Source organism: Rhagoletis pomonella, unplaced genomic scaffold, assembly GCF_013731165.1.
Source record: "Rhagoletis pomonella isolate Grant_MI unplaced genomic scaffold, Rhpom_1.0 Rhpom_scaffold_00001, whole genome shotgun sequence".
NCBI lineage: Eukaryota > Metazoa > Arthropoda > Insecta > Diptera > Tephritidae > Rhagoletis > Rhagoletis pomonella.
In genome coordinates, this window is record NW_023458555.1 from 48,668,770 (window position 1) to 48,679,898 (window position 11,129).

Sequence of the window (11,129 nt, forward strand, 5' to 3'; positions counted from 1 at the left end):
GGTAGCTTTTGAAGCGGTAACCACAGTATGCTAGGAATGGAAAAATCGTTTCCGATTCCACTTGCAGAATCGAAGATTTTCTCGAAATAATCGATTTTAGAGAACCGATTCTAAATTTGCGGAATCGATCGAAAATCGATTCTGAGAACTTGATTCTCTTATTATACCCAAGCACACTTGTAAACAAGTGTATTATAACTTTGTTCACATAATGGTTGTTTGTAACAGGCAAAACTAATCGAGATAGATATAGACAAATGTATACATATGATCACTTACGAATGAAAAAAGAAATCGATAAAGCGGTGACTGCCTCTCCGTCCGTCCGCCTGTGTGTAAAAATTGGGATATCTTAACGAAACTTGGTCCGTGCACTTCTTTCGCGCGTAGGACGAATGGTATTGACAATGGGCAAAATCTGACAATAACCCCGCCTACTCCCATATAACGGTAATTTTCATAAATACGATATTTTAGTAACTACTGAAGATAATTTACTCAAGATTGATATTTACATTAAGTTTTAGACGAAAAATAGGAATATTATAAATTTTTGGAAAATGGGCGTAGCCACGCCTACTTTTTCCATGCCTATGGGATTTGCTATCTTTTACAAACTCATTTATATTTATTTTTATATAAGCACCTACCATAGCTATACCCGCACACCAAATTTCAAGTTCGTGCAACATATGGTTCCGAAGTTATACCTGATAAAAAATTCTACGCCTATGGGATGTCCCACGCCCCTTTTACAAACTCGTTTATATATACCCTACTATAAATAACTACCATTGATATGTCTGCATATTAAATTTCAAGTTCGAGGCACTTATGGTTCCGAAGTTTTAGATGATAAAAAATCCACGCCTATGGGATGCGCAACGCCCCCTTTTATAAACTCATTTATATAGACCTTATAATAAGCACCTAGCAAATTTCAAGTTGATGCGACATATGGTTCCGAAGTTATAGCTGATACAAATTTCAACGAATATGGAATATCCCCCGCCCTCTTTCACAAACTCGTTTATATATACCCTCGTATAATCACCTACCATTGATATGTCTGCATACCAGATTTCAAGTTCGTGGGACTTATGGTTCCGAACTTATGGCTTATAAAATATTCCACGCCTATGGGATAAGGTTGCCAGACGTACTGATTTTATCAGTACAGTACTGATTTTTCAACTCTTGTACTGATTTTATTCATTTCTTCAATCAGTACGCTATTGTCCCGATTTTTCAAAATTTGTACTGATTTGTACTGAATTTTCTATTCAAGCAAAATACTTTAGTATTTTCTTAAAGTTTTTACATATCGTTGGAACTTCCTTAAACTGTACTGTAAAAAATAAGAAGAAAATAATTTAATTATAGTTGACCTGTTCCAGATAATGTTTGATATGCCCAAGAAATTAATACAACAAAAAGATCAATTGTTTTATAGGCATATCGCTGGGTCGTCACGTACCACTTGCGATAATATGATGGACCTTAAATTATTCAAAAAGGAGGCTGACGTTTTCTTTGTCGTGTGTTGTTCGATATCTCGAAAATAACTCTCAGTTTAATAACAACAAATTTGCCTATAACTTACAATTCTTTTTTCACAATTTACTGACATTGTAAAAGAGTTTTGCATACGAGACATAGAGTTAGATACTCTTTTCAGCGAATTTTTAGTCTTTCAAAGTTTTTGCGTAGGTGAAAAAATTAATTTAAGCCATGACGAAATATAGATGAAGTCCCTAAATAGTGGTACTTTTCCACAGTGTGAAAAAATATGTAATTTTGTTTTTTTTTTAATACAACACTCAAACGAAGCAACTGAGAGGGTCTTAAGTATATAGTTATTTCCTGACGCAAAGAGAGAAATCGGCTTCTATTTAAAAACTTTTGAAGTTAATTCTTTGACTACTTAAACACTGAAGATTCAAATGATCTCATTATTGTTATTCAAAAAGGTCATAAATATAAAATAATTTATTGGCTTCTGGGTACAATGATGTGTACACTCTTGTTAAAATGAATAACGCTTATATTTTTATGATCTTTTTTTTATTCATATACCAAAATATTGTTTAAAACTAGCTCTCTGGCGATTTAAAGTATTATCTGTTACGTGCATTCATAATTTTGCTTTGAATAAAAATGTACTGAAAAGTACTGATTTTTTAACATAAAAAGGTCTGACGTACTGATTTCCCGCATGCAAAATCTGGCAACCCTACTATGGGATGTGCCACGCCCATTTTACAAAACTCGTTTGTATATATCCTCGTATAAGCACCTACCATTGATATGTCTGCGTATTAAATTTCAAGTTCGTGGGACTTATGGTTCCGAAGTTATGGCTGATAAAATATTCCACGCCTATGTGATGTGCCACGCCCATTTTACAAACTCGTTTATATATACCCTCGTATATACTATTGAAATGTCTGCATACCCAGTTTCAAGTTCGTGTGAATTGTGGTTTTGACGTTATAGCTGATAAAAAATTCCACGCCTATGGGATGTGCCACGCCCCCTTTTAAAAACTCGATTATTTATACCCTCCTATAAGCACCTGCCATTGAAATGTCTGCATACCAAATTTAAAGTTCGTGGGACTTATGGTTCCGAAGTTATGGCTGATAAAAAATTCCACGCCTATGGGATGTGCGGCGCCCGCTTTCACAAACTCGTTTATATATACCCTCGTATAATCACCTACCATTGATATGTCTGCATACCAAATTTCAAGTTCGTGTGACTTGTGGTTCCGAAGTTATAACTGATAAAAATTTCCACGCCTATGGGACGTCCCACGCTCCCTTTTACAAACTCGTTTATACATACCCTCCTATAAGCACTTACCATTGAAATGTCTGCATACTAAATTTCAAGTTCATGTGACTTATGGTCTGGGAGTTATGGTTGATTAAAAATTTCACGAGTATGGGAGGTGCCACGCTCCCTTATCGAATCCCAATTTTTTTTCATCCTATTACAGGCCCAGGTGTCATGGCAATACTCTGTCAAAATTTAGTTCGACTCTGTCCGTCCGTTTAGACTGCAACCTGGCACATACATACATACATACATACTTTCACGAATATATAGTAGATTTTCAACTGTAAGAAATATTGATGTAAAGAATCGATTAAAATCTAATAATTCGAGTCTCGCCGTCGATTATCCTATTCAAAGAATCGTAAGGACTAAATAAGATTCGAGAATCGATTATTTTTCAAAACTTTCCATGAAAACAGGATGCGCGGCAATAGGTTTGTTCCAAGGCACATAAATACAGGTAGAAGCCAAAATGACGTTGCTCTCGTGAGAACCGAACCTTTAAACTTCAACTTGTTTTCCTTTTATTTCTTATATTTCGTTACGCTTTGAGTGACAAGTTGTTCTTTTTTTGAATGTTCGTTAATGACAAATTTTAATTAGCATTTGAATTTTTGTGGTGTTGTGCGGTTTATACTTGTGTATGTGCTAAAAATGCAACACCTGAAGCGCTGTCTTTTTATGTGGTGTTAAATATAATGCAGACACCACTCATTTTTTAACGTGCCTCAATGTCTTTGGCGTAAGGAGCGTTGGGAAAGCAGCTGTGGGGTAGAGCTGCAGCGAAATGCCTTGCTGTGCGTTAAACATTTCAAAGCAGCAGATTTCATAAATGTACCGGGAGGTACATAAATGACACGTTTGATGCCAAGTGCTATCCTTATGACCCTTATGCCGGAAAGTCCCTTCAACATCACTGCAACTCATAAATCAAAAACAGAAAACAACATACAAACTAACAAATTTTAACTAAAGAAAATAAATAAATAAAAACCAAACTTCAAATTTACTTAAAAACCATGGTGGAATTATACAAGGTGTTGTACGTAGTGACAGCTCATGTCGACAGCTCCCTTACAAAAGGTTGTAATATGGAAGCACGAGAGAAACGGGAAGAAAAAAAGCCCGCTTTGCGAAGTAGTACGAAATTTGGTACTATTTTTCATATAAAATTTTGCATATAAATAGTTACTAACGGTATATTATGATAAGCTAAATTCGCGAAAGTAGTATATATAACGTAGTACTTATGCAATAAATGGTAATTTAGTTTATTAAACACAATGTCCTATAATTATAGTCAAACTTCCAAAACCAAAAAATTTGTGGTGACCCCGAGTCGTTACATGACGGAATCGACAAAAGGGCGCATCGACGGATGGGGAGAATATTTCATCGAACAAAATGCCAACTAAAGATGTGGAGCTTACATCGCAATGCAAGCTGCGACCGTTCTGAACTGAGATGCCAGACAAATGGTTTCTACAAATTGAGGCCACCTTTCAGTCGTACAAGACCACATCTTATGTCGGTAAATATAATCTGGTCCTCTCAGCAATTAGCAGCGATGCTTTAAAGGAAGCTGCGGATGTTTTAAAAACCTTACCAACTCAAGACCGATATATTAACCTCAAAAGTCAACTACTGTCACGTTTTACTGATTCAGCCGACCCACATAGGGTATTTGGCTGATTTAGGCATATTTTTATCGCTACAAACATCAAATATAGTTTTAGTTATCGAATAAAACATTCACTATAACTACCCTGTTACTAATAGAAAATTCAATCGTAGTGAAATCTTATTTATTGTCAATATTATTGTGGCTTATTAACATTTGTTTCCATATTGTTATTGAGCTTTGTAGCACTATTATGTTTTTAGGGAAAAGGGAAAAAGCAACAAAGTCTTAGCGGTAGAAGTTACCAAAAAAACAGTTATATCGTTGGAAAAGCAGGGCCAGTGGCAGTGAACCACAGACGGGATTGCAGCAGCAAAAATCACTGGGGAATAGATGCATAGTTAAGTACGTAGTTCTTGTTTAAATCTTCCATCTAAACTTACCAAGAAAACAGTTATATCGTTGAAAAAGCAAGGCCAGTGGCAGTGAACCACAGACGGAATTGCAGCGGAAGGAAGCACCGACCAAAATAACTACAAATCCTTGGGGAGAACTCTAAACCGATGTTTTTTTGCCGAATTAATGTTGAAATTTCTAATTTAATTTTCAGTTGCCAACGATAAGAATAGAGTAAATGTCAAAGAATTGTTCAGTGATTGCAAATCAGTTTTGGAATAGGGAGTGAGGTAGTTTAGTACTTTTTTAAAGGCGATAAAATGTAGTTTTTTCAAGAGGGAAACACCGATATAGCTAAGGGAGCCAAGATGGCGGATTAGAGCGAGAACGCTGTCAATATCCAACACCTTGTATCATGATAAAAACATAGCAAGGTATAACCGTTCTCTCAATTTGTCGGCCATGATTTTTTTTTTGAAGTTTGCCAACATTTTAAAATCATATAAAAGTGAAAATAAAAAATTGAAATTGTTCGAAATTGTTGTTGCTTGAGATTGAAAATGAAAATGTGTGTGTGAGTTTGTGAGTAAATATAAAAATTAAATTGTTTGGAAACGTCAAGAATCTTAAAAGTGACTCTCAGCGGTTCTACCTTACTATATTTTTATCATGCCTTGTATTATTCCACCATGCTTAAAAACAACAACCAGCGAAATGTAATTTTTTATTTTTCCTTACACACGCTCACTTTTATTTTTACTCTCCCGAAAAATTTGACTTTTGTAGGTTTGATGTCAATTTGGCTTCTACCTTTTTTTATTATACCATGGGTTTGTTCGTCGAAAATCCAGCAAGAATTATCCAACACTCAAAATATCATAGGGTAAGATAAAATTCTGTCTGATGTTGAGAAACTTGCAAATTTCGGCAAATTTGCAGGAAATTGTAAGTTTACCTGCCAGCTGGTTTCTACATTTGACACAATAAATTTTTATAGAATTTTTAAAATATTTTCAGATGGACAAAAACAGGATATGCATGTATATTTCTTGTTGTTCTGACTTTCTTTAACACACATTTCAATTTCTCTATCGTACGATTTAGCTCTCGGGTTTCTTAAATCGACTCTGGTTGCAATTGCATTCCGATTGCGAATACAATTTTTTTCAGCCGAGTTAAGTTCAAATCATTGGAATTAACTAAATTGATTATATCAACAAGCCATAAAAAATAGCTCGTGTTTATAAATTTTTTAATTCAACGAACTTATTTATTCAAATTATACTACTGTTTATTCGATGGTGAAAAATTCTTTTTTAATATTCTTTTTTAATATTGCCTGATTATAAAAAGGCAATAATATGACTATCGAAAAGGAAAATAAAATTAAAAATGGCAACGTCTTGATTATAAAATTTATTATATTATAAAATTTTGATTTAATTTAACAAACTTATTTATTCAAATTATCACAGCTATAAATGCAACCATGTGCGACAATCAAATGTTTTTCGTGATTGCGAATTCTTGCTGGCAACCACTTGTGAGAAATTCCTCAAAAAGTGCGAAATTTCGAGTGCGCTTGAGTATTTTTTGAGGAATTTTCTCTCGATATATTTGCAGATAACAAATTCAGCCATGTTTTACATAAGAGAGTTGTTAAATCGCTTTGCAAATTTTTGAACAAAAAAACTTTTCGAAGATTTATAAAGAGCGAAATACACCGCACAATCATCTTGTCAAACATTCTGCAAACCTACTATTCCCATTTCGCCATACACCATACAAATATAACTCGTTCAAGCAAAGAATTTAAGTTTTCTTCCGGTTCACAATGTAAAGAGTTTGGTTTTCTTCGATTTTACCATACACAACGTAAACGGTTTGATGGTGTGATCAAACGTCAACATGGCGGCCAGAAAATCAAAAAATTTTGAGTTTTATTCACATTTCCCTCAAACGGCTTGTCAATCCTTCAAACACCCCCATACACAACGTAAGTAGCTTTAAGCGAAAGCATATTTCGCTTGGTTTGTCAAGCCGCACATTTGCATTTCGTCGCCTCAGAAAACGGATGACGAATGTGCAAAATCACGATTTTGGGGTTTTGATGCAGATTTACTAAGTTGGACATGCTCTTTTTATTTATGCAATCCATATTTTATATCTCCCTTAGTTTTTGAGATATTTTGTGCGCATTTTGTCGTATGTTGCATAATATTAATGATTGGGTATGCCTTTTGTTGCATGTGCTGAAAATGCGTCACATACGACAAATTCCCATACAAACGTACTTATTTTTAAATCATAAAACATTTGTCGTATGTGGCACATACGACAAATTCCCATACATATGTAATCTTTTTTTAATCTGAAAACATTTGTCGTATGTATCGCAAAACGTTGAACTTACGACAATTCGATGGTCCTCTACTACAACGACACAATTAAAATTGGAAATTAAACTAAGCAACTTATTTTAAAATTTTAAATTTTTTAATTTTAGCTTGCACTGAGTCTCCAATGAAATGAAAGAAATCAAAATGTACAAAAGACTGAATTTAAGTATTGTTTTTTTTTGTTTTTATATAAGGAAAACGTATGTTCGTAAATATTTACAGCATAAGAGATGTACAGATTTTTTTATTAAATACATGAATATGTTTTTGTTATGTTTTTTCTAATTAGTAATCATTATTTAATAAATATGTCTGGTTTTTGTCATCAAATTATACCATCGTCGTTGAAATAGGTACTTTAGTATAGTCATATGTTCTATGGACAAAACAAAGTGGTGAGTAAACGCTACTTACGACAAATGTATACGGAATGAAAAGTCAATTTTCTCTTTAACTTTAACAGATATTAAATGTAAAAATATGGAAAATCAAAACTAATAACACCAACTACGTCTCCTTCAAAAATTACAAAAATCTACCGTACAGTTTCGGATTAATTCGACCTTAAACTTCAAAGTCAATTTTCTCAAAACCGTGTTTTGTAACATTCGACATTCGTTTTCTGAGACGATTTGCTGCTAAATATCCAAAATGTTATCGATAATTTTTTCAATTCCTTCGTTATATTAGCTTTGTTCCCCACGCTTCGATAATTACAGCGTAAAAATAAGTTACTCTCCCACAAGTGTAAAATGTGCCAACAAGTACCAAAATTGCGTGAGGAACGCAAAAAACCAGATTTCGTGCCCGGGATCAACATATCAGCTCTAAACAATGATTTTACGTGTATTTATCTTATCTGGCTAATAAAATTACTAAATAACTACATTTTCTGAAAATTCTGTGATATTTCCCACTTTTCCTTTTATGAAATTTGCTTTCAGATTTGAACAACAAAAGGTGTAATTCTAATTGCCCTTTTTCACATTTGTGCCCGGAAAAATAGTCCGGCCAAGGTGTATTTAATAAGGTGGTGTTAGCCGTATATAAGTAAAAAATGACACTAACAAATTATACGCAGATGTCAATACTGTCATTGGTAAGAGTTACAACAAACACATCATTTTGACGTAATGCCCTCCACGGCGAAAAACTCAGCTGACGCCCCAACACCACCTTGTTAAATACACCATGGTCCGGGCTGTTTCGTGCACAAAGAAGAAGACTTTTACGATCCAAAAGTGGAACGTATTCTCTCTATATTACCCAATTTTCTAGCGTGAGGAACGCTTTCATACAAGTTTTAAAATTAAAAAAAAAATATATATATATATGCATTTCTAATAGAGCCCTTTTCTAATGCTTCAGTAGAACGTATATTTAGTAGTTTAAAAATGTGAAGGACTGACTTTATGATAAGATTAAGCACTGATATAGTTGCAGCAATATTATATACAAACCAAGGCATAAAAAATAAAAATAAAATCAACCAACACCAACGCATAAAAAATACTTATACTTTGCGGTGATACTTTGTTTGAGCCCCAAGAACAAATGTACCAAATGATTAGAGAATGTTATTGATGTTTATACTAACAGCCCGATTCTGTGCACTTGATAAATTGAAAATCTTTATGATTTGTCAATTTTTTATTATTTATCAAGAATTGGTATTCTAGCACAGAAATCAAAAGCTCTTTTCTTGATAAATTACCAAGATTGAAAATGCTATTGACAAATTGAAATTTCATGTGGAATGTATAAATTTTGTATATTAACGGCCCAATTCTGTGTTTTCTTGATAAATTTTTTGTAAAGAAATTTTATCAAGATTTTTATCAAGTAAAAGCTTCCCTCGTATTCTGTGTCAATATTTATGGCTGAATTTCTTTATTAATTCTGAACGTTTGGAATAAACTTTTTTGTTTACTTATTCTTTAGAATGTTCCTGATGATATGTTAACGTATATTTCAAACGCATTCTGTTTATTCCGGCTGTGAAATGGGATTATCCAGAATGTATAAAGAAACGCAGCCTATAAAACAAAAAGCTCTACGATTTCCACATAAGTGGAACTGATTTCCACATGTGTGGAACTGATTTCATTGTCACATATGCAAAATATGGATTTAAAAGCAACAAAGCTTTTGACTGTCGTAGCCGAGTAGCTAGAGATGTCGACTATAATTCCGTGTGTCGCAGGTTCAAATGCCGGCACATGGAGTATTTAATTGTTAGAAACAAATTTATTAATATACAAAATGTATACATTTCACATGAAATTTCAATTTGTCAATAGCATTTTCAATCTTGATAATTTATCAAGAAAAAAGCTTTTGGTTTCTGTGCTAGAATACCAATTCTTGATAAATAATAAAAAAATGACAAATTATAAAGATTTTCAATTTATCAAGTGCACAGAATCGGGCTGTAATAAATTTGTTTCTAACAATTAAACACTCCATGTGCCGGCATTTGAACCTGCGATACACGGAATTATAGTCGACATCTCTACCTACTCGGCTACGGCAATCAAAAGCTTTCTCGCTTTTAAATTCATATTTTTCGTATGTGACAATGAAATCAGATCCACTCATGTGGAAATCGTAGAGCTTTTTGTTTTATAAATATTGACACAGAATGCTAAGGGAGCTTTTACTTGATCTTGATCTTGATAAAATTTCTTTACAAAAAATGTATTAAGAAAACACAGAATTAGGAGGTAAGTACCTGTAAATAGTATGTAGCATGATAAAAACATAGCAAGGTAGAACCGTTCTCTCAATTTGTAGGCCATGATTTTTTTTTTGAAGTTTGCCAACATTTTAAAATCATATAAAAGTGAAAATAAAAAATTGAAATTGTTCGAAATTGTTGTTGCTTGAGATTGAAAATGAAAATGTGTGCGTGAGTTCGTGAGTAAATTTAAAAATTAAATTGTTAAAATTAAACGTCAAGAATTTTAAAAGTGACTCTCAGCGGTTCTACCTTACTATATTTTTATCATGGTATGTAGTACACAAAACTCATATCTTTAATAAGAAAATTTTGAGTAATTTGTTTTGATTTTTCATTTGTTTTTGAGGAATTTGGTATCATTTTTGTGGCAACACAGATTCATTGATACTAATACTTGGATAACCTGCGCATGCGCGAATCGTAAATGTCCCTGCAAAAATTGCGACTAATCTATGCATGCATGTAAAGAGTACTCCCTAAGGACCAAGGAGTGCTCCAAAATTAACCACAATTCATATAAAAAATATGGTCCAATTAACATTTCGATGTCCTAGGGCAAGACCATATACTCCATCTCTACATTACATTAGAGTAGCACAAAACTGCTCCAACATATTAACAATGGCATTGTTGTTATATTTTTTCGTTTGTACACGCTTTTGTTCTTGACTTCTCAAATGCTTTTTCGAAATCAATAAAAACCAAGACAAAAAATAAAAATTACATGTTGCCTCTGACGGCATTCGAACCCGAACATGCTGGGAGCTAAGAACTAACAGCGAGCATCTCTACACGTTCAGCTACAGCCAGACATGCAAATGTGCTTTCAAATTCTCAACTTCAATCACATTTCGTTAAAACACGAGCAGTGATCGGGTAACAATAAACTGGTGCAGACACATGAGTTGGTCCGCTACAGCATAACAGAAGAACACTTTTGTAAGTACTCCAATTTACCACAAATAGACTACATGGTCCCACGATTTTTGCAGGGTGTGGCTCAAAGCTTTCTCCGTTTGAAGCTGATGCCGCATAAAACTTTTGCTTCGCTTACGTGACAGATTCGCTTTGACAGATAAGATGATTTGTATAAAAATGCACAAAGCATGCCACGTAGATCGTCGAAGCTTCA

The 11,129-nt window shown here is 33.7% G+C and overlaps 1 long non-coding RNA gene across 1 annotated transcript; it reads right to left on the reverse strand.

Annotated features, from left to right (window-relative positions):
- Nucleotides 1-4,386: 4,386 nt before the first annotated feature.
- LOC118751396 lies at nucleotides 4,387-5,136 on the reverse strand. The gene is made up of 2 exons (XR_004994518.1): nucleotides 4,906-5,136; nucleotides 4,387-4,844 (listed from the first exon to the last, which is right to left on the reverse strand). It is a non-coding gene; the product is annotated as an uncharacterized LOC118751396 (long non-coding RNA).
- Between the last annotated feature and the right edge of the window lie 5,993 nt (nucleotides 5,137-11,129).